Below are 24,472 nucleotides of genomic sequence, written 5' to 3'. Positions count from 1 at the left end.
TGAGATGAAGAAGAATTTGCCATGTTCAAAACTGTGATATGGGTTACAGAAACCTAGCCCAGAAACTAGGAGAGCTTCCCTGTCTCCAGACTCAGATGATCAATTCAATCCACCCATCCATAGTGTAGTTAATATTTTTTTTTTCTTTTTGATGAGGGGCACTGCTCATACGTGATGAAAAGACTACAAATAATAAATGAAGCCACTATGGTAAAAGCATGGTGTCTTGTTTCCAAACAGCAGCATTTTGCACTTAGCCCTCTGGTTTATGCAGCACCACTGAATGCTCTCAGCTGGGGAAGCAGACAGAATCAACACATATGAAAATCCCAGCCATTATTCCCTCCCTTTCTTAATTCCCCATTTGTGGAAAGGGGATAAATCTGCTCTCCCCCACCGCCAGTGTAAGGAGGATAAACATAATAAAAGATATCCAGTCTCTCTGATATAATGATGGAATGGAGTATAACAGAAGAAATGAGTTAGATGACCTTTTCATCTCCCTGGTTTGGTTTCATGAATTTCCAGTAAGACACCAAATAAAACCATAGACACAGTAGGACAAAGTCAGTTCCACTTTTTAACATGGTTCAGCTGAGCAAGCATTGTGGCCTACCCATTGGCTCACTTGCCTCATTATAGACCCTCTTGACTTCAGTGTGTCTTCTTCTTTTTTCCATTATTCCAAATGGAGCCTTTAGGAGGGAACAGATTTCCAAAATAATGACACAGCCCCTTTGAAATGGAAGTTCACTGAAGTTTGTTCAAAAAGCCAGCTTAGGGATTCAGCTTTCAATGTTAACATTTTCTGAAGCTGCCGGATTCTGTAAATGCCCATGGATTTCTTTTCAGTGCCCTTAGGCAGCTGACAGATTGGATAATGGAAATGAAGTGGTCTGTGAGTCACATTCAGTGGCACACGCCAGCTCTTTTGTGCTGTTCTAATGTTGTCAACCCCTTTAACTGGTGAAGGAAGTCAAATCTGCAATGTACAAAAGCAGAAACCAGAAAAATTGGCCTTACAGGACAACCATCCAGCTACCTGATCATACTGGTGAATTTTGATATATACCTTTAACGGCTCTTATACAGAGCCAGATTTCATTCTTCCCATTCATATTCTGTAACTCATTTTCTTTCAACCTCACCAGTCTTCTTTCATACAGACTCATAAAGAGTCTACGAAAACTTTTCTACATATGTCCAGTGGGAAACCACTACACCTTCTAATACATCTTTGAATGCTGCCAAGTATCACATGTTAACTTCTAAATATATGCATTTGTAAAAAGATGAATACATGCACCTTCTTCAAGCATACTAGTGCATTTGGATGAACAACTTTCTTATGTGGAGACCTCCCAAACAGGATAAATAGCAGCTTTATCTGTCTTTTAACAGAGCTGAACCTTGTACTGTTCATTTAACATTAATTCTACCTTTTCTCTTTCTATCTGTTCTTTATCAATTTGTATTTGATAATACACTGAACATGAGTCAACAATGTGATGGGGTGGCTAAAAGGAAAGGAATGGTCCCCTGTGCAAACACCAGTTGTTTCTGACTCTGGAGTGATGGTGGTTTCACAACATTTCCACAGCAAACTTTTTACGGGGTGGTTTGCCATTGCCTTGTCCAGTCATCTACACTTTCCCCTCAGGAAGAATGGAAGGCTGAGTCAACCTCAAGCCAGTTACCTGAAAACCCAGCTTACGCCAGGGATCGAACTCAGGTCGTGAGCATAGTTTAGGACTGCAGTACTGCAGCTTTAAACTCTGTGCCACGATGCAATTTTGGGCTGTATCAACAGTATAGTGTCCGGATCACTTGATGTGATGATATCACTTTACTCTGCTCTGGTAAGACCTCACCTAGAGTATTGTGTTCAGTTTTGGGCACCACATTTTAAGAAGAATATAGACAAGCTGGAACGGGTCCAGAGAAGGGTGACAAAGATGGTGAGGGGTCTGGAGACTGAGTCTTATGAGGAAAGGTTGAAGGAGCTGGGCATGTTTAGCCTGGAGAGGAGGCGGCTGAGAGGTGATATGATCACCATCTTCAAGTACTTGAAGGGCTGTCATATAGAGGATAGTGCAGAATTGTTTTCTGTAGCCCCAGAAGGTAGGACCAGAAGCAATGGGTTGAAATTAAATCAGAAGAGTCTCCAGCTCAACATTAGGAAGAACGTCCTGACCATTAGAGCAGTTTCTCAGTGGAACAGGCTTCCTCAGGAGGTGGTGGGCTCTCCTTCTTTGGAGGTTTTTAAACAGAGGCTGGATGGCCATCTGACAGCAATGAAGATCCTGTGAATTTAGAGGGAGGTTTGTGAGTTTCCTGCATTGTGCAGGGGTTGGACTAGATGACCCTGGAGGTTCCTTCCAACTCTATGATTCTATCTCCTTTTGACCTTTGATGGATGTATCTGTATTACGCGGTTAGAAGCAAAATAATGTTGTGGATCCAGTAGTTTGACTCAGACTTTCAGTCTTTGAATGAATTTCTGTAGGTCATGGGCCAAAATACTGCTAACTTTGACAGAAAACAGAAGATGTTAATATGGATGCCTGTGGCTGGTGGCTTTGGGAATATCAGTTGTTTCCTTTTCCTTTTTTATTTTTTTTAACCTGCTGCTCTGCTGATAGTCCATGTCTTTATGTTGATGACCCAATATAGTCTGCTAATGTTTCTCAGTTGTTATGATTAGGCAGCATAGTGCCCTCATTTCCAAGGAACATTTTGTAATCATTTGGAAAACAGTTTAATCCTGCAGGAACTGGAAGTGAGTCAATATTTTGGTTTAAATGAAAGCATGTTACAGTCATTTCAGGATTTTATATTGACATTTGCAACCTTTGCTACTTTGCTTTTACTTGACTCCACACCATTTATGAAAACATTAATTGATGTTGCTCTCTTTTCAAATACTTGGAGCTCCCCTATTTAATTTCATACACTGTGAACACTATCCATTTATTCCTCTCCTATGCTTCCTGATTTTTAACCTGCTTCCTATAAATAAGTTGTCTCTCCTCCTCTCACTTCACAATGGTTACATTTTATTAAGTGTCTGGGAGAAAGCTGTAAGCAGCCTATTCAGAGATAAAGTCCCATCTTATTCAGTGTTACAACCCAGGAAAGGATTATAACCTTTGGTACATGGAATTTGGGCTTCACTATGCTTAGGCTCCAAACAGTCAGCAAACATGGTAATATTCACCTGTTATTTGTTGTCTGTGGGCTTACAAAGTAGCTCCCCCACCAAATCAGCATCTCTATTGGCTCTTGGTTCCTTTGTTATATTGATGAATCAGAATTTTGGCTCATTTTTCTCTTCCTTGGTCTTATTTGGATATAAGGAGGAGGCACAACAGGTTCCTTTTCCCAGTTGGGACAACAGGAATTGGTGGGAGATATGAGTGTTAAAGGTAAATGTGTGCTGTAAGTAGGATGGCAGAACATGAATGATTGTGTTCTCAGTGAATATACATTTCTTTCAGATCCCTTGATCAGGACTCTTCTTGGAGGATGAGCATCTCTTAGAAGTATTGGATACCCATAGCTAGTAAAACCATAGGCTTTGAAAGTGAGTCTGATTCAGGTGCACATTTGAATGTTCACATTTACTTCCTTGCAGTCCTCCCACCACAAAAGAGCATATTAAGAAAACATTTCCATTTTTCATATGCATCTGTCAAATTTGAAACCATCTGACACATTTCTGTAGAAAAATTTTAAACAACAGAACAGAGATTTTTTTTTTTGCCTGAAGGTGACAGATGATATTTTTTCAGTTTTATTTTCAAGAATATTACTAATGCCTGGTGTGTTAAACCAAAGAGTGGCTATTAAACTCCTTGTCTCCTGATGAAGCGTTTGAAGTCATATGCTGATATTCCTGGAATGGTGTCAGATTGGATTGGATAAACTCAGAGTGACTAGTTGATGCTATGAGGCAGCTTCTCCACTGTTATTAATGCATTTCCTAGATTGTAGGTAGCATTTTGTGTCTCCCTTTGTCTACCTTGGCCTCTCTGTTCTTGGTGCTTTCATGATAATATCTGTATATTTTTGTTCACTTTTCTCTAGAGTTGTAACCTTTTAAAAAAATCTAGCAACAAATGTTTTAAATATAAAGCCTAACTGGAACTCCTGCACATTTAGTAATGCTATTATTAAATAAAGATTGCACAACAGTTCATCTATTACCCTGACATTAATATATGCCACAGCATTTTATAAATTGCACACTGTTAATAGGCTTACAAAATGTCTAAGAAGCAAAAATAAAATTGGAATGTTTAACATTTATATAAAATAAAAGAGGCAGAAGCTGATACTGTATTTGGCCTTGTAGGTTATATGGCATTACAATTACTGAAGACATTCAACTTAAATTGCCAGTTTTTTTAGCCACACATTGTAAAGCTTCTTCTCTGTCTTGACAAATTCCATCTTGCCTATTTTCGTTCACTCAGAAAACCATCTGAGTGAACCATCTGGTTTTCTGAAAACCATCAGGCTGGTTTGTCCCTTCTTTCCTCTCTGTGGCTAGTGCTCCTTCTTAGGTGCTGCGCAACCTCAGACTGCTATGATGTTGGGGTTCAATTATTGACTGTTCATACCAAAGAACAAAATCTTCCACACAGAAAACTGGATGTCTGGGAGATGGCTGGAATGAAACCCTTCTTTCATGATACATTTGGTTGGTATGTATGAAGTCTTCTATATGAGCATTCAGCAAGATATTTTACCAATGAAGCAATTTACAATACAACCAACTTTTCTCCTGGTGCTTGCATGCATGCGCACACAGACACAGAACCATAATCAAGAAGGCTCCATTCCTGATTATCACTTATATCAAAGGTAGGACACACAGAGAAAGCCAGAAGATCTTTAAAACATGCTTATCTGTTTACTTTGTTCATATCACATCTTTCTTCCCAATGGGGACTGGAAATGGTTTACATTGTTCTCTTTCTCTCTGCTTTATCCCTGCAAGGTAAGTTAGGTTGAGAGTGTATGAATGAGCCAAAGTTGTCCACCATATAGGGTTGCCAACTCCAGGTTGGTAAATTATTGGAATTTGGGGGTGGAGCCTGAAAAAAGTTAGGTTTGGGAGAGGGACCTCACTGGGATATAATACCATACAGTCCACCCTCCAAGGCAATCATGTTCTTCAGGGAAATTGATCTCTTTTATGTGGAGATCAGTTGTAATTCCAGAAGAACTCCAGACCCCACCTGGAGTATGGCAAACTTAGCCATCTAGCTTCCATGGCCCAATGAACTTACACCTGGGTGTCCTAGATCATAGCCTGGCATTCTGATCACTACACTTCACTGAAGATCTTTCAAATAACCTAGGCCTAAATATTGTAAGACATCAAAAGTCAAAATGGTCACTCTGAATTGTGCCAAAATAAATTAGAAAGCAGTGCAGCTCTTTTAACATAGGAGAAAGATATAATGAGAGCCTGGTCCTGTAAACACCTGGCTGTAGTAATCTAATCTTTTGAAGTTTTCTAGGTACCTCTGCATAGAGTGATTATAGTAATCAAATGTTGATTGGACCACAGCATAGTTACTATCACAGATCATGCCTTTCCAGGAAGGGGAGAGGTTGGCACACCAAGCAGTAGAAACTGCCAAAAGATCCTTCTAGACAAGAATGCCAGTTGTGGCTCCACTCGGAACATGTGATCAGCTACCATCCTAATTTGAAAGTCCAGTTAACAGCACCTTCTACTTGTCTGGTTTATTTTCCTGTTTATTAATTCTCATCTAGGCCACAATCAATCCTGAAATGTGTACAGCACACTCACTGTGCCTTCTAACTCACATGGAAATAAGTGGAGCACTCCACATTTCCTGAAAACCTCAGCCAACAATTTCATGCCGATTGTCTGGAACCATGCATTGCCCCAGACATGGCAGGTAACCATGACCCTGGCCCCTGTTGGAGTGAGTGACTCAGCATGCCTGGACATTGAGAGCTACTATATCACTTAAAGTGTGTATAGGTGCTATCTCCTTGAGTGGGATGCTTCTCTTTTTACTAACCTGGGAGCTGCCCTCTGACTTTTCCTCTCTCTCTGTGTTCTTTATTCTTCCCATTCTTCACATGGCTTTTCATGGAGTCACATGTCTTTACAGGACCTTGCGTATACATGATGCCAAATTATCTGGCCATTTATTAGAGATAGTACTCTTTAGATCTCTCTCTTTTCAACTGCCACCTGAATGTGAACTGAATCTTTTATTTACTGCATTCAGAATCACTCTTCTATGACTGGGCAAACACTACTATATTGACCAAATATACCTTCCAGATAGGAGCAGAATCAGTGGAGGTAGGTGCCTCCTACTTCCTAGTCAGAGAGATAGTACAAATATTTATTTATTTATTTATTTATATTAAGATTTATACCCCGCCCTTCTCACCTAGGTGTCTCAGGGCGGCTTACAACACAATAATTAAAACAATTTCAGTTTAAACAATTAAAATACCATTAAACCATAATTTAGTAAAAACAAGATAGAATAAAAATAAAAACCGGCGGCCTATAGATACATTTTTTCATCCAGGATATTTTACATTGTCAGTTAATATCATAGGCCTGCCGGAAGAGGACTGTCTTACAGGCCCTGCGGAATTGCCCTAGATCCCGCAGGGCCCGCACCTCCTCCGGCAGCTGGTTCCACCAATAAGGTGCCGTTATTGAGTAGGCCCGATCCCTGGTGGATTTTAGGCGGGCCTCCTTTGGCCCGGGGACTACCAACAGGTTTTGTGAACCTGAACGTAGTACTCTCTGGGGAACATGTGGGAAGAGACGGTCCCTAAGGTAGGCAGGTCCTAGGCCATATAGGGCTTTAAAGGTCATAACCAACACCTTGTACCGGACTCGGAATATTACTGGCAGCCAGTGCAGACCCTGGAGCCCCGGTCGAATGTGCTCCCATCTTGGGAGCCCTAATAACAGCCGGGCAGCAGCGTTCTGCACCAACTGCAGTTTCCGGGTTCGGCACAGGGGTAGCCCCATGTAGAGGGAATTACAGTAGTCCAGCCTCGAGGTGACCGTAGCATGAATCACTGTTGCCAGGTCGTCACGTTCCAGGAAGGGGGCCAACTGCCTCGCCCGCCTAAGATGAAAAAAAGCGGACTTGGCAGTGGCTGCTATCTGAGCCTCCATCGTCAATGAAGGCTCCAACAGCACCCCCAGGCTCTTAACCCTGCCCGACGCTGTTAATGGAGCGCCGTCAAAAACTGGCAGGGGGAGTTCCCTTCCCGGGCCGCAGCGACCTAAGCAAAGGACCTCTGTCTTCGCCGGGTTCAGCTTCAGCCCACTCAGCCTAAGCCACCTAGCCACTGCCTGTAACGCCCGGTCCAGATTTTCTGGGGCGCAGGCGGGCCGGCCGTCCATAAGCAGATAGAGCTGGGTGTCATCAGCATATTGATGGCAACCCAGCCCATACCCTCGGGCCATCTGGGCAAGGGGGCGCATATAGATGTTAAATAACATCGGGGAAAGCACTGCCCCTTGAGGCACCCCACACTCAAGCGTGTGTCTCCGGGACAGTTCCTCCCCAATCGCCACCCTTTGTCCCCGACCGTCAAGGAAAGAGGAAAGCCATTGCAAGGCCAACCCCTGAATCCCTGCGTCGGCAAGGCGGCACGCCAGGAGCCGATGGTCGACCATATCGAACGCTGCCGATAGGTCCAACAACATCAGCACCGCCGAGCCGCCTTGATCCAGATATTGTACCAACTGGTAGATTGCCAGTTGCATGAACATACTTCTTGGGATATTTTGTTTCCTGCACTCAGAATCATACTTCTATGACCTGGCAAACTCTGTTATAGTACATTGCACTGAACATTGTAGAAGCATAGAGCTATCACAGAAGATTCCACTTCCCTGTGAAAGATGACAACCCCCGCCCCCCAAACCCCCCCCCCCACACTAACAAACAGAGTAGTAAAAATCCCTGGAGATCTCTGTATGGCAACTGTATACATTATAGAATCTTGTGTATACAGGTTAGTATGGAACAGTGGCCAGTGTTGTCACTATTGCTGCTCCTGCTACCACCACCATCACCATCAGCGCCACCTTAATATTAGGTGCAGTCCCAGCACTATTACAGTTTGTAATACAGCCAGTAAATGATGGGAATAAGTCCAAATAAAAGCATATAATACCTTGTGAGTTGCCTAGAGGGGCTGGAAAACTCTTAGTCTAAACTGAAACTCAGTATGTGTTTATCAAGAATACAAGCTTTAATTAAGATTATATACCAAATCAACTTAACATCAGTGTATGGGGCAGTGGATGGAGTCTTTTTAGAATCACCATATCTTAATAGTAAAGCTGTTGGTCAGCTATTATGATCATAAAAGAGCAGCCAAACCAAGCCACCCACAGACAAAGTTTGTACACACTCAGGGGCATGAAATGTAGGAATGTATAAATTACACTTTTGTAAATTAACCAGAAAAGAAAGTCTTTCTGCTCCAGATGGCCTGATGAAGAGTCTGTGTGTCCAGAATAGCTGACAGTCAGTTAATTAAAGGATGTGTGTGGTGGTTGTGGGGGGAGCAAATCACCTTGCTCAAGCCTCTGAGATTTTATACAGGGAAGGTTTTGTGGGGAGGGAGTGGGTTTTGAAAGCATTTCTGTTTTCTGTGATTCTTTAGAGCCTTCTTGATTGTTGATACAGGAACAACAGATAGGCCCAGTGGTCTAGGGGATGGGAGAGATGAGATGTATCAGTTAAAAGAAGCACTTTGAAGGAGTTTGTGAAACTGATCGCTTGTGAATATGCAAGAAGGAACATTCATAAACAAATGTCTAAGCTATGGATTGGGAGATGGAAGTAGTGGAAGGAACTCGCACTGCTTGCTGCCAACTTCCTCCAACCTAGGGAGGGGTGCTGACAAGGGTGAAGTCCCCTCACAAATGTGCCTTGCATCCTCACCGAATGTAAAACAATGGACTATGGCATGCAAGGGAAAATTCAAGCCTTGGCACACTGATCAGGTTAAAAAAAATGAAGGAAGGTAAAGTAGATGCTGCTTTTTGGTTAGGTTTGTACCATGCTGCTGGTCCACTACCAGAAGGTTGTGATCCTGGGATACTGCTCTGTGGTGAGTGGAAGAGCTCAGATGGGCAGAGAAGATAGGAGGCAGGGAAGACAGAGTGGGGGTTGCGGGGAGGAGCTTGTTGGGGTGGGGAAAAGGATGCCACAAGAGGGCTGGGGAGAGGTTGCATAGAACTAGCTTGGAGTGGGAGACAGTTGAGGTTAACCAGGCTGCTCTCCACTGTGCCACCTTGACAAAATAAAATCCCTCTATAAAAAAAATCCTGGCTACAGGACTGGCCTGGACAGTTTGCTTGCTCTTTTTGCTTTCTTAAAATGTATGGGCTGTAGCATGAATGTATAGCACTGCTTGCATAAGGACAGTAATCCCTGAAGGCTTAAACTGGAACGCCCAGGATTTACTTCTCAGATGCCAATATTATATGAAAAAACTACTTACTGCAGAATTACATTAAATTAATGTAAGTGCTATATTACAAACTTTCTCTTGACTGGTCCTTCATTAGCTTTCAATCCTATTGAATTTAACAAATGGAAGGACATGTGTGTGGGAAAGACAGAAAAAAAGTCCTTCTTACAAATTCTCTGAACATATGAGAGTGGGTAGCAGTCCTATACCTGCTTTTCTTGCTGCTAATTGGATGCTGCAACCTTCATGAGAAATGTAATTGGCATTTAAACTTATGATCAAACTTCGTGTTTATATGTGAGTTACTCTCCTATTGAACGTAGTTCTTCTTTTTGCAGTCTTCCTGTAGCAGCTACTGGAGGTGAGCAATGTAGCTGGAGGCCAAATGCAGCAAGTCCAGCTTGGAGAGCTCAGTGCTGGGTGGCAGCACCAAGGTTGTCTTGAGGTGCAAAAATGCCTTGGTCAGCATCAGTGTCAATGATGTTAAAAAGTAAATTAGGTGGATAAGAACTAGGAAATACATGTCCTTTTGTTTTACCTAGACTTTCAGCAACAGCAATTAACAGGCATCTTTTATTACCTTTTATTGTTATCCAGACCAAATGGTCTTGTAATTTATTACACTATTTTGCCATTTGATCCTTTGTATGAGTTTGCACTCTTAACCCACCAACTACATATATTTCAGCCCACTGTCCCCTCGTCTGAAGAAGTATGCATGCATATGAAAGCTTATATTCTGAATAAAATTGTGTTGGTCTTAAAGGTGCAATTTGACTCCTACTTCCCTCTAACTATGAGTTAGCATGAGCTAGCTCACAGATTATTAGCCTCCAGCTTACACATTTTTGTCTTAGCCCAGGAAGGATGACCCCAGAGCACACTAATTTATGCAGTAGCTCACAACTTTAATCCCAGTAGCTCACAAAGTAGAATTTTTGTTCACAAGACTCTGTAGTTTAGAGAAAATATTGGTCAGTATGCATGTGTTTGCTCGCATACGAACATTGGCTACATTCTGTTTGAGCTCTGTTGTGGCCAGCAGCTGTATGTTCTTTTACTGCCCTTGCTGGTGCCGGGTATTCCTGGAGCCCACCTCTTCTAATATTGCACTCCAGGGTGGAATGCCTCACCCTTGGTACAACTGGTGAGGGGATGCTTTCCAAAGCTGTTTGGTGGGGCAGGACACATTTGGGGTAGGGCATCATCCTTGTCAGCCCCCTGTGATTATTGGTCTGAGTGGACTGTTTCAGTTCTTATTTTAAATTTGAATTGGACACCATGTTGAGCAGCCTTGTTCCTGTGCAGTCTGTCCCATTCAGCTTGTCATTTTTCTGTATTGCTGCCTTTCCAGACTTCCTGCATAACTCAATTACCAGGTCAAAAGGGAAGGCTATGCCTTGGTAAACAAGCTAGCTCTGCAGCTTATGTGTTGAAGTCAATCAGAGTAGTTCTTTGTCATGATGCAGAATGAAAGTTGCATAGCTGCCTAGGGAATGCTGGGCCTTTCTCTGAAATAATCCTAGTCAGTGTGAAAATGTGTATACATGAATTGATATGGATCAGGACAGTTTGCTTTCCTTAAATAGTGACTTTAAGTCACTATTTAAGAAATGTTAATGAACATATGAACGTATGAAGCTGCCTTATACTGAATCAGACCTTTGGTCCATCAAAGTCAGTATTGTCTTCTCAGACTGGCAGCGGCTCTCCAGGGTCTCAAGCTGAGGTTTTTCACACCTATTTGCCTGGACCCTTTTTTGGAGATGCCAGGGATTGAACCTGGGACCTTCTGCTTCTCAAGCAGATGCTCTACCACTGAGCCACCATCCCTCCCCAATGTTTTTATAGGGTTGCCAGCCCAGTGCTGACAACTCTCTGGGATATGGGGAGTGGAGTCCTGATGAATGGCATTGTGCCAGCACCATGGCAAACGACATAGTTTCAGAAAAATCTTAGAACCAATGTGGTGATTTCACTTCTGAATCGGCTCTGGAAGTGATGTTGCAGTGTGGGTGCAATGCCAATGCCTCAGTTCACCGATGACTGCTCCACTGAGCAGCAGTTGGAGCCAGGAGCCCAGGGATGGGATGTTTATGTACTTAAAGAATGTAGAAAAAGCAGAGTGGGGGCAAAGAAGCAGGGGAAGCCACAGGAAAACAGTATGGGGATGTTCGTGCATGAACTCTATTTGTGTGCAAGACATATTTCTGTAGATTCTCTCCATGTGAGCAGGCATCATATATGTACGCATGCATGCATACAGAGACCTTTTCACTCTATGAGGTGGTAGAATGGGATTGGAACAGCAGGCCCTTTAGAGATGCCAACCTCCAGGTGGGAACAGAATCCCCTGAAGAAAATGAATGTGAAAATGAAAATGAAGGTGGATGGACTCTATGGCATTGTGTCCCACTGAGGTCCCTGCACTCACTAGGTTCCATTGTAAGAAAAAGCCCCCTACTTTTCATACACATGGACATCATGATCATGAGTATGGTTGCCAGGGTGCCTGGAGTTTTCACTCGCACACATCTGCTCTAAGAAGTGGACTTTGCCCACGGTTTCTAAAGCTTATGTGGATACTATAAGCCTCAGCTTACCTAAATCTTCTGTAATTTCCTGTAAAGGTTTTAGTTTACCACCCCTAAACATATCGCCCACTCTATAATAGCCTTTGTTTTTAAGCCTTCCCCACCATTTTATAGCATGCGCCTCCTTAACAATAGCTTCTAGGGGGGTCCATCTTGAAACCTTTCCTAGCCACTGTGGGTACCATTTCATCCAGGTTTCTAATGATGCTCTTCTGGGCCCTATGGCTAATTTTAGATCTTTTGTCGACACTGTGGAAAAAATACCAAATCTTCCAATACCACTGTTAACTGCATTCTCGAAATTAATCCACTTCTGTACCTTATCCTCACTCAGTTCTAGTAACGCTCTTAGTTGGAAGGCCTCATAATATTTACTTAAATCTGGGATTCCCCAACCTAATTCTGATTTATGGTTGTATAGAATTCTCCTATGAAACCTACAGTTTTTATTATTAAAAATCCACACTTGAATTGCTTTATTCCATTGTTCAATTTGATTTTTCCTCAAACCTAAGGGCAACGTTTGGAATAAATACATTAACTTTGGTATCAAGAACATTTTAAGGGATCTTATTCTAGTTGATATCCCAAGTATTTTATGATTCCATTTATTCATCTCTCTCTCTATTTTCTTCCATATTTTACCATAGTTCTCATTTATCATTTTGTCCATATTTTTTTGCAGGACTATCCCTAGGTATTTAAGTCTCTTGGCCCCCATTCCTATATTCGTAATCCTATTTATTTCCTGTTTTTCCTCTCTATTAACATTAAGGTATAAAATTTCTGATTTTGCCATATTCACTCCTAGCCCTGAACACTCTTCAAAATCATCTAAAATTATCTTAATCTCTTTAACTCCGTCTTTGGGGTTAGACATAATTACTATGATATCATCCGCAAATAAATTAATTTTCATTTCTTCATTACCTGACTTATACCCCTCTATTCTCCCCGCATTCCTAATTCGCTCTGCTAATTGTTCTATAGCTATTATAAATATGAGCGGGGATAGTGGACAGCCTTGTCTTACCCCCCCTTGAATTGGAAACGCTTGTGAGTGGTCAGTGTTGACTCTAACTTTTGCCTTACCACTGTTGTATATTTCCTGTATGGCGTGTAAGAACCGTTCCTCTAAACCTATCTTCTTTAATATTTGCCACACGAATTCATGTGAGAGAGTATCAAAGGCTTTGTAAACATCCAACTTTAACAGAGCTATTTTTTTCTTTTGGCCATGGTGCAGTACATTTAAGATATTTCTAATGGGATGAGCAATAGATCTACCCTCAATGAAACCGTATTGGTCCCCTTTTATAATTGATGGGATAACTCTCTTAAGTCTATTTGCTAAAACCTTAGCAAAGATCTTATAATCTTGATTTAGTAAACTAATGGGCCTATACGAACCTACTTCTTCCGGGTCTTTCTGGGGCTTTAATATCAAAATTATTTCTGTTTCCTTCCATGAGTCCGAGGCTTTCTTTCCTTCCAAGACTTCGTTAAAAACTACCTGCAATTCGGGTGCTAAAATTTCTACCATTTCTTTATAAAAGTCAGAAGTAAAGCCATCCAGCCCTGGTGATTTACCTTTTTTGAGTGCTTTTATTACTTCCTTTATCTCTTGGAGTGTAATCTCAGCTCCCAGTGAGGCTTTCGCTTCCTCCTCTATGATTAGCTTAGGTGCGTCCCACACCTCCGTTATATTCTTTTTCATATATAACTTTTTATAGAAGTCCTCAAATGTCTTAGTGATTTCCTTAGAGTTTTGAGTTGTATTATTATTAATTTTTATATTCCTAATTGATTGTTTTGCCTTTTTAACTTTCAAATAATTAGCTAACCTTTTTACTGTATTAATACTATTCCTCTGGAAATTGTTCCTAACCATTATTTCCTTTTTCCACACTGTTGCCATATCTAGGGCTTCCAACTGTTTTTGAATCTCTTTAATTCTAATCTGTAAACTAGGATTACACTTTCCCATTATTTCTTTTTGTAACACCTCCAATTCGTTAAGTTTTGTTTGCCTTTTTTATACCATTCCCTTTTTATGTCTTTTTCTTTCCTAACCAAATGGCCCCTTATTACCGCTTTAGCAGCGTCCCATAATATATTAGTTGACACAGTGCCTCTATTTTCCTTGAAATATAATTTTAACTGTGTCATTAAGTATTCCCTATCCTCTTCTTTTGCCATTACCAGGTTGTTATACCTCCAAGGTCTGTTTGTCGAGGGAATATTTAGTTCTAATTCTATGCTTAAAGGGGCATGGTCAGAAATCAAAATTGGATGGGTCTTGATCTCTTTAACCGCCATATTATTATTTTTTCCCAAAATTATATAATCTAAGCGGGATGCTGTTTTATGTCTACTAGAAATGTGTGTCGGGCTGGGTCTCGTGTCGGTAAACTCATGAGCGTCCTTCAAGCCCCAATCTCTTAGCTTAATACTATTGTTCTTGGTTATGTCCGTATTTAAATCACCCACTACAATTAGTTCGCCCTCTGAAAACTGTTGTATCTTCTTAAAAACCAAGTTTAAGAATTTCCTTTGTCTTTTATTTGGTGCATAAACATTTACTATAGTGATTTTTATGGCTTCCAGCTTAAACTTAACTAACAGGTATCTACCTTCCTTATCTACTAATTTTTCAATGTCTTCCACCTTAGTATCCTTACGAATCAATGTAGCTACCCCTCTGGCTTTGGAAGAGCCCCTTGCTTCTGCTAAAACCTGCCACCTCAAATCTTTTATCAATGGTTTTCTATCTTTTTTTTGTGAGTTTCCTGTAGGCACAACAGATCAATTTTTTGTTCTTTAGCCATTTTAATTACTCTGAATCTCTTAAGATTTGATGTTAGGCCATTCACATTCAGTGAAAGCACTCTTAAAGATCTACCCATTCTCTTTATTTGTAACAAACTTGGGCCCTACTGGCTGAGGGTATTTTACTTGCCAGTCCGGCTTTCGCCCGGGCCACGGGACGGAGACAGTGCTGGTTGCCTTGGCAGATGACATCCAGCGGCAACTGGATCGAGGTAGCGTGGCGGTGCTGATGTTGTTAGACCTGTCGGCAGCGTTCGACACGGTCGACCATCGGCTACTGACCCGCCGCCTCGCCGATGTAGGGGTCAGGGGGCTGGCCTTACAATGGCTTTCCTCCTTCCTCAAAGGTCGGGGACAAAGGGTGGCAATCGGGGGTGAGCTCTCCCGGAGGCGCACACTAGATTGTGGGGTGCCTCAGGGAGCAGTTCTCTCCCCGATGTTATTTAACATCTACATGCGCCCCCTTGCCCAGATTGCCCGGAGTTTTGGACTGGGTTGTCATCAATATGCGGATGACACCCAGCTCTATCTGCTAATGGATAGCCGGCCTGACTGCGTCCCAGTGAATTTAGACTGGGCACTGCAGGCTGTGGCAACTTGGCTTAGGCTGAGTGGGTTGAAGCTGAACCCGACGAAGACAGAGGTCCTTTGCGTAGGGCGCGGCGCTCTGGGAAGGGAAATACCTCTCCTGGTTTTTGACGGTGCGCCGCTGTAAGCGGCGGGCCGGGTCAAGAGCCTGGGAGTCCTACTGGAGCCTTCACTATCAATGGAGGCCCAGGTAGCGGCCATTGCCAAGTCGGCATTTTTCCACCTGAAGCGGGCAAGGCAGCTGGCTCCTTTCCTGGAGCGCCGGGACCTGGCAACAGTGATCCATGTGACGGTCACCTCAAGACTAGATTACTGCAATGCCCTCTACATGGGGCTGCCTTTGCGTCAAACCCGGAAGCTGCAGCTAGTGCAGAACGCAGCGGCCAGGCTGTTATTAGGACTCCCAAAATGGGAGCATATACAGCCGGGGCTGTGTGAACTGCACCGGCTGCCAGTTACATACTGAGTCCGATACAAAGTGCTGGTTATTACCTTTAAAGCCCTATATGGCCGAGGACCTGCCTACCTGAGGGACCGTCTTTCCCCATATGAGCCCCAAAGAGCACTGAAGTCAGCAGGGAAGAACACACTGACTATCCCTGGGCCAAAGGAGGCAAAATTACAGAGTACACGGGCACAGGCCTTCTCTGTTATAGCCCCGTGCCTTTGGAATCAACTTCCGGAGGAGGTACGGGCCCTGCGGAATTTGGACCAATTCCGCAGGCCCTGTAAGACCATCCTTTTCAAACAGGCTTTTGTAGACGTTGATAGGATGGCTGTTTAACCCACCAACGATTTATCTAGTGACCCCTGCCATAATATAAGTGTTCAGAATAACATCAGGAAGATCACCGCCGTTTAAACTATGGAATGACCTAGACATTTGGAACTGGTTTTAGATTGTTGTTTTAAATCACCTTATATTGTATATTGTATAATTTTATTGAACTGTTGTTAGCCGCCCTGAGCCTGCCTAGGCGGGGAGGGCGGGATATAAATAAAATTTATTATTATTATTATTATTATTATTATTATTATTATTATTATTATTATTATTATTATTATTATTATTATTATTACTTTAATTCTTACTAAAAACCCACCCCCATTCCCTTCCCCTGTGGCACAGACAACTTTCTGGATGAGGCAATCATCCTGTCTTCCACCTTCCAGGGAGTACGCACCCCGACTCTCCCCTTCTAGCTTCTACCTAAAGTTAGCTCAAATTGTTTTATACTTCCCTTTAGTAGTCCATTCTTGGCCTTTTCTCTTGTCTACTTGAGCTTCCTTCTCCCGGGTCCACTTCAAGATCCACTGTTTCTTCTTCTTCTTCCTCTCTCGGGTCTCTCAGGTCGTCTGTGGCGATGCCCAGGTGAGTAAGGAAATCTCTTGCTTCCTTAGGGTTGCGGGCAACCAACCTTTTTTTGTCTTTAAAATAATTATTGAGGAAGGGTATCAATACTGGTTAAACATAGCAGGCTTACATAAGATAGTTAAGAAGATCAGTGAAAAGGGAGAGCTTTGGTTAGACGCTCCAATGGAAGAGATATATAAAGTAATGGCCAAACAAAGGAAGGGTCTAGTAGGGTTACTATACAGAAAAATGATTTCAAATAAAGATAAAATAATACTACATTTACAAAAGATTTGGAGTCATGAAGATCAGTTAACAGAGAGGTTGGCTGGGAAAATCTTGGAAGGACTAGAAGGGATTAAAGTAATCAAATTTAAAGAACTGGAATATAAATTTTTCACAAAATGGTACAAAACACCCGCACAAATAGCCAATATATTCCCAGGAATGAGTTCCAAGTGCTGGCATTGCAAACAATTTAAGGGTTGGTTTGCACATATGTGGTGGGAGTGTGAAGAGGTTAAACCGTTCTGGGGGGAAATTATTGAATTTATTAGAAAAGTCTCCAATGTACCATTAACCATTGGCTTTAATATGATGTTGTTAAGCACAACAGGAAATCCGGCACTAAGTAGACCCACTCAAAACCTTGTCAAGGCAATGATACTAGCGGGGAAGGCAGTCATCGCTTTGGGGTGGAAAGATAAAAGTAAATGGTCAATAGAAATCTGGCACAACTGTTTGTTTGATTACATACAGTCTGACATCGTGGCAACAATCAACAAGGATTCCACGTGGGAAGATAAAGCCAAGGAAATCGAGACCAGATGGAACCCTTATTTAGAATGGATCTCAGGAGAAACAAGGAAGGACATTCAGTGGAAGATCAAGACTTTGTGCCCTTGGCTGAGGGGGGAAGACTAAGAGAAGATGGGGAGGGTTGGCGGGGGGGAAGGGTTATTTGTAATTCCAACATTCATGCGTTGTAATGGTCAATTTTACAAGAGTCAATAAAACATAAAAATATTTATTAAAAAAAACCCTATAAGCCTCAGCTTTGCAGCAGCATTGTACATCTCTGTATGGGTGTTAGCCAGAACTACAGATGAGCTTCCAGCTGCTCCTTGTGTGCCCAGTCTTGGCTGCTGCAGTGGAAGAAGCCATGCCACCATGAACTGTACAGGCAAACAGTTTCCAGTCTGTTTCCATGAACCAAAGGCTAACACCACCAGAATCTATCTTGTTTTCCTGACTCCGTATCCAACAGCTGCTTCAACTTCTGCATAAGGCAATCAAGCTTATCTTAGGCGTGGATCCTGCCAGACTGCCTAAGCCTTTGTCTAACGGAACTCAAGACAAAGACTGGTGCCAAGAAGAAGACTGAACAAGAGGAAGACCATCTTCAGCCAGAGCCAAGTTCCTTTGTGTAAACCGGGTGTTACCTTAGGTAGCAATTTGGCCATCTATTGTCACCTTTTTAGATAAGTTTGGTAAACTCAAGCCGACCTCCACCCAGTAATTTCCCCCATCCTTTCCCCCATTTTGGAGCCTCACCTTGGTCCATTGCAACCTGAAAGTCCAACCAGGTACCCCTGGACCAAGCTTGTTCATTGGTCAGTCATTGGCACCCAATTAGGTGCCACCAACTAACTGGCTATTGACTACTGCACTAGTCCAGCCCTTATGGTCACTTCAGAGCCTCCCCTTTTCTGAGATCATGTACCAGCTGACCACCTGCCATCCACCCCTGTACCTCCCATTCCCTGAGGGTCTAAGGTAGTCTATTTAACCTCTGACCCAACTCCACTCATGTGTGCTTCTAGCAGTATTCCAATTCCGCTGTCTAGATCCATCCCTGATTCTAAGGCCAAGTTTTGGGTCCCCTCTCCCACTTCCTCTTGCATCACCATTGGAGCCTTCTTGAAGACTACGATCAATAATTATCACCCTGTTTGTCTACCCATGTGTTGTCTCTGTCTCTCTATTTTTCTTAGGACTGTATGAATGATTTTATGAGTATTTTATCTTGTATGTAAGCCTATATTTTTCTGGAATAAATTTTAATTGTTTTGCTTAATTAGAGTCCCTAATATTTTTAAACATTAATTTCTGGACGTGGAATCCTGTATACACAGGTAAAAGATCCTGATTAAGCCAGCCTGACAATTCCCTAACCTGACAATTCCCTAACCTCGTTTTGAGGGCATTTTGGCTTACACCATTCTCAAATCCCCAGGAGTTTTTCACCCTAGATTTGGCAACTCTATCCTTCCCATTGCCTGCTGGTGGCTAGGGGGAACTGAAAACCCTACCTGATCTACATGTGTTCAGTAGCCACTGTGAATCTCTCCACATATACAGTCTGGGAGTAGTAGGGTTGCCAGACCCTTTGATGGAGGCAGGAGTCCCCTGCTGCCAGGCCCTGTCCCTCAGCTTCTGATCAGTTGGCTGGCAGGGGGAATTGCCAGTAGAGAAAGGAAGGCCTAGGCCACATTGCCAGCATTGCACAGAAAATTAAATAATCAAGCCAATGACTTCTAGATGACGCTTTGGTATTTGAGCAAAAACTGTATGACATACGCTGGTTCTACCCAAATACCAGAGCATCACCTGGAAGTCACTGGCATGATGCCATCACTTCCTGTGTGTTGCTGGAGATGTGGCCTTTCTCTTCCTCTTGGTAAGCCCCACCCATCCCATGCTGGTTGCCAGAAGGGACCTGGAAACCCTACTGAGTAGATAGGGTTGTGAAGATTGGGAGCTCTGTTTTAAAAAAACAACAACTCCAAACCTGAATCCCTGATTGCGTGGACAAGCCTTTATGCACACAGTTCATCTGCACATAGGCAAAATCACAGGCTACTAGGGCTGCCAGGTCTCCTGCTATTATAAGAGACTTCCATCCAGCTGCCCTGGCTGTATGCTGCTGCTTGGTAGACCCAGTGGGGGAAATGGGGTGGGGCAGCATAGGCATTGCACCATTGTTTCTGGAGTGAAACTGGAGGTGATGCTATCATGTTTGTGCAAAGCTCTAGGATTCCTCTGAAATTCAGCATGAGGCCAATATGAAAATGCCACCTCAGGTTTTTCACTGTATCTGACATTGCAGCATTAGCACCACACCTCTTTGCATGTTCCTCCCTTCTAGAGCTCCCACCAGTTGTCTGCACTGGGCTGGACCCTATGAGGCTAATAAAGATGGCTGGGCCCCACTGTCACTGTTCTGTTCTTTCTCTGTGTATATTCAGTCATCTTATGTTAGTATGACAAGGGCTAGCAAGACAGAAGGGTATCATCAAGTAAATGTTGAAAATATTGATTAGAAGACAAATCCTTCTGAATGCATGACTGATGAAGACTAAGGGCCTCCTAAGCTAGCAGCACAACAGTTGAATGAGAAAGCCACCCATGATTTATACCTCCCACAGAGTTGTGTGCTTTCAAATGTTATTGAGGTGGTGTGGGAAGATGCCATGGGCAAGAGTTTCCATACCGCCATGATAATGTATGAAGCAGTTCAGAGAAAACGCATAAATGTGCAAAGCGTTTTGAGTCAGTGCTGCTTGTTTTTCCATCTGAGAGCTGTTTTCTGATGCATGTTAACATTAGCATAGGCTTGTCTGGCATAACATTTAGATGTACATTACATTTAGATTCTTTCTTACTGGGGTGTAGCTGATGCCCAAGGCCCACATTTTACAACAGGTGCTGCTCAAATGGGCATTGTGCGATGCTGTCTGAGACAGCCGCCTCAGCACAAATTCTGAAGGATTCCCCCACCCTTCCTCCCCACACCATCAGGCAGCATCTTGTTTATGCATCTGGAGAAAAATCTACTGGCAAACCTTCATTGACAGAACGAAGCTATAATATTAAATACAAGCTCTGAGTTGTAGAGATATTGCTGAGGTGAGCACTTCCATGCTCCTGTTTCCTGAGTTTTTATTGAGATCTGGGTTTTCTTGTCTCTTCTATCAATAGTAATGTTGCTGTTTTTAAGATTTACTTTTAAACCTATCATCTATAAAGTCAGTCCCACAGACTATTGTTCTAATCACCCACAGCAATAAAGCCACTTCATCCAGCATGAAGTATAAAATGTGCAAAACATTCACTAGACTGATTTGATTCATTCTGGTTATCAACAAAATTTGAGAAAAACTTTGGGTTCTATTAATGTGATTAACACTACTGCCAGAGCAACATATGCATGCATGTATAAACATGACTATTTATACAATCTTATGACTGCAAACTGAAGAGTGTAATGCAAAGGAGAAGGCAGGGGAGTGCAGCACTAGTGCATTTGCTTTGTGTTCAGGAGATCACAGTTTCAATCCCAGTCACCTCCAGTTTTTTTAAAAAAAAACATTTTAGGGAACATGGCTAGGAGAGCCTTTTCCCATTATTCTTGACTGAGCTGGCCTAAGCAGTGGCAGCACTAGGGTGCTGGCAAGGCCGGTACCCCAGGCAAGGCACCGCTACCACCCCAAAGCTAGGACCAGTGAGGGCAAGTGCAGTGAGTCTCACAGTCTCAGCATGCATGCTGCCTCTGTCCACTGTTGCTCTCTTGTGTCAGTGACATGAGAGGTAGAGTGATGGCAGGTGGTGGTGGTGTACACACTGAGACTGGGAGACTCATTGCTGCTTCCAAGCAGACTATTTCCATCTGCTTAGGAGCAAGGGAGGGTGGGATGGCTCAAACCAGTGCCCTCTCCCCAGCTCAGCACTCCAGGCAGCTGCCTACAGCTGCCCAATGGATGCACTGGCCCTGGGCCTAAGGTATTTAAGCACTACATGGCTTTGGACTGGGGTATCTGAAGGATCATCTTCTCCCATATGTTTCACCTGGGAATTAAGAAAATAGAGAGGTGCCCTCCTGACTGCCCCACTAATTAAAGATGTTTGTTTGGTGGATAAACAAGAGAGGGCTTTTCCTGTGGTAGCCCCACAATTTTGGAACCACCTCCTAGGGTTTCCAACCTCCCACTGGGGTGGGGGTCCCTGCTGGCATGGAGCTGGCTGGTGGGGGGGGGATCCCTGCCCCCAAAGAACTCCACCCTGCAAATGATGTCATCACACCAGACACATCATGTGGGGGGCACTCTAGCATTTGGATAAAACTCTATGGCACCATAAATCTTGAAAAGAGCAACCATCCCCCAGCAGCAGCCAGGCAGACCTGGCAACCCTACTACGTTCCCAGAGAGCAGGGCCAGCATGTAGGAGTAGGCCAGGTGGGCAGTCTACAGGGGTGCAGGATGCCCTTTCTCCTTGACAAGCCCTCCCTCCTTTCCTCCAGGAAGCCATCCTTCCTCCTCCCCACCAGGCCTGGAGCATCAAGAGGTGGCAGCAGCTGCTTAGCTCTGCCCGTCACAGTTTGTCTGGCATGCTTCGGCTTGGTGAGGCTTCTGATGTGCCTCCCTTCCTTCTTGTGCACCCGCTCTGGCCAGAGGATCATGCAGGTGAGGCTGCCTTTCTCCAGCCTCCAAGTGCACTGCCTGCTGCTGACAGCCCCTGCCTGCTTGCAAAGCTGCCCTCCTTCCTTTCCAGCCCTGGCCCCCAGGAAAATACTTTCCAGTAGCCCCTGGAGGAAGGGGTGGGGCAGCAGCTCATACACTCATCACTCTTTGCAACTCCACTGCAGAGGAGCTGAGTTGCAGCCCTCTCCCTGAAGTGTGGGATGGGCTTCCTCCCCAGCTGCTCACCTCACTGCCTCCAGCCCCCCCACTCAGCTGAATGCTGAGTAGTAAAGCCCTGGCTGTGCATGTGAGTGGAGGGGGGCGGGGAGAAGGACTGGAAGTTGGGGCAGCAGAGACCTTGCCTGGGGTGGCAGAACCCCTAGAGCCGGCCCTGCCAGGGTGGTGTGCCTGGCCGTCTCATTGTCATTCTTTAGGAGACAGTTGAATACAGTTTTATTTAGCACTGCATTTGATTTATTTCGTTTTTACCATTAGCAGTTCTAACTGGAGTTCTTAATGTGTGATTTCTATGGGCTTTATAATTGCTGTCTTTAATTGTGGTGACTCTTTTACGTGTGTGAAACTGAGGCACCAATTCATAGAACCAGCACTTTTATGTAATCACTGCTAGGCCAGAGGCCTGCAGACAGACACATGAGACTGTGGAACTGGACCATGGAGTAAAAGCAGGGGTAGTGAGGAAAGGGATGGGGCAGGGCTGGCTCACCCACTAGGCAAACTAGGCAGTTGCCTAGGGTGCTGGGAGGGGGGTGCCAAATTGGGCTTCCTCCCTTCCGGTGCTCAAGACAAATGTCTAAATTTGCCCCTCCCCCACCAGTCTCCTCCCCTTCTCTTCTGCCTCACTGCACTCTGCCCCCCCCCACACAATCAGAGGAGTGTGCCGCGACAAGGATCAGCCCTACTGGCTTCGACGTGACTGGCATCTGAGCATTCTTTGAAGATAGAACAGGGGGAGGCTTTGGTCCCCCTCACTTCCAGTTCTGGAATGGAGGGGGGAGCAGCCTCCTCCAGCTTTCCCTTTAAAGAACAATCAGATGCCAACCTCCTTGAAGCTGGTAGGGCTGATCCTCATAGCAGCGTGCTCCTCTGATTGATTGGAGGGGGGAGCGTGACTGAGCCATGCGCCCTAGGGCCAGCACTGGGATGGGGGGGGCTATATGGGAAGTAGAAACACAGAGGGCTATTTGTGTAATCATTTGCCTAGGGTTATCAACTGGCTTGGAGAAATATCCTGCCCCTTAAATAAATGCTTATAGGGATATTATTTACCCCCATGCCATTGGAAGCTTCAACTGGCCACTGGGATACATTAGTCCTTTAGCAAAAGTAAAATTATTTTTCTCTAGATTAGTTGGCAGCCCTAACCTGGACAATCAAGGGGATTTCAAGGCTTGGACACTGGCCGAGGTTGTCAAAGGGAAGAGAGGAGGAGGCAGTCAGGTGTTTGTGTGTGTGTGTGTCTGCAGGCTGAATTTCACAAATTCTATTACTAACTGATCTAAGCATCTCTAGGGTTATATTCTGAAAAATCTGCTCAGAACTTCAGTGTTCAATGCACATTCTGTGGGACACTGGATTATTTTAAACAACGTTTGGAACTCATATTATTCCAGAACACAATGAAATAGTTTTGCTTTGTGCCTTGTTGAAATGTTTATTCCATGAAATGTTGGAATATGTTCTGCAGCATGATATGAATACACACTGCAGAGTATAATAGAATATTTTCATTAGAACATACCTGAGCTAATACTATGTAGAGTGTAATTTATTACTGAATGCAGCTCCTGAAAGAGTAAAAGTACTATTAGAAATAGAAAAGTACTTAGCTTCAGTACAAGCTTTACAGTGTCATCCTAAACAGAGTCATACTCTTCTATAGGCATTGATTTCATTTGTCATAGAAGGGTGTAATTTTTCTTAGGGCGACACTGCTGGTCTCTCCCACCAAAATGTTTGAGACAGACCCCAGCATAATGATCTTCCACTGCCCTTCTCCTCAGACCACTCACTTAAGTTAGCCTTTTTGAATTAATTAGGTTACTTTAGGGGGGGGGGAGGAACATAAAGGCTGCAATTAGGCTGTTATTCAGCTGCAATAACAAAAAACATTT

The 24,472-nt window shown here is 43.6% G+C and overlaps 1 non-coding gene across 1 annotated transcript; it reads right to left on the bottom strand.

Annotated features, from left to right (window-relative positions):
• Nucleotides 1-11,271: 11,271 nt before the first annotated feature.
• Nucleotides 11,272-11,346, bottom strand: TRNAL-GAG (transfer RNA leucine (anticodon GAG)). The gene has a single exon. It is a non-coding gene; the product is annotated as a tRNA-Leu (tRNA).
• Nucleotides 11,347-24,472: the final 13,126 nt, after the last annotated feature.

The sequence above is a fragment of the Heteronotia binoei genome, chromosome 8 (assembly GCF_032191835.1).
Source record: "Heteronotia binoei isolate CCM8104 ecotype False Entrance Well chromosome 8, APGP_CSIRO_Hbin_v1, whole genome shotgun sequence".
Lineage (NCBI taxonomy): Eukaryota > Metazoa > Chordata > Lepidosauria > Squamata > Gekkonidae > Heteronotia > Heteronotia binoei.
Note: the sequence above shows the minus strand (reverse complement) of the source record. Positions and strands in the feature narration are given on the sequence as shown.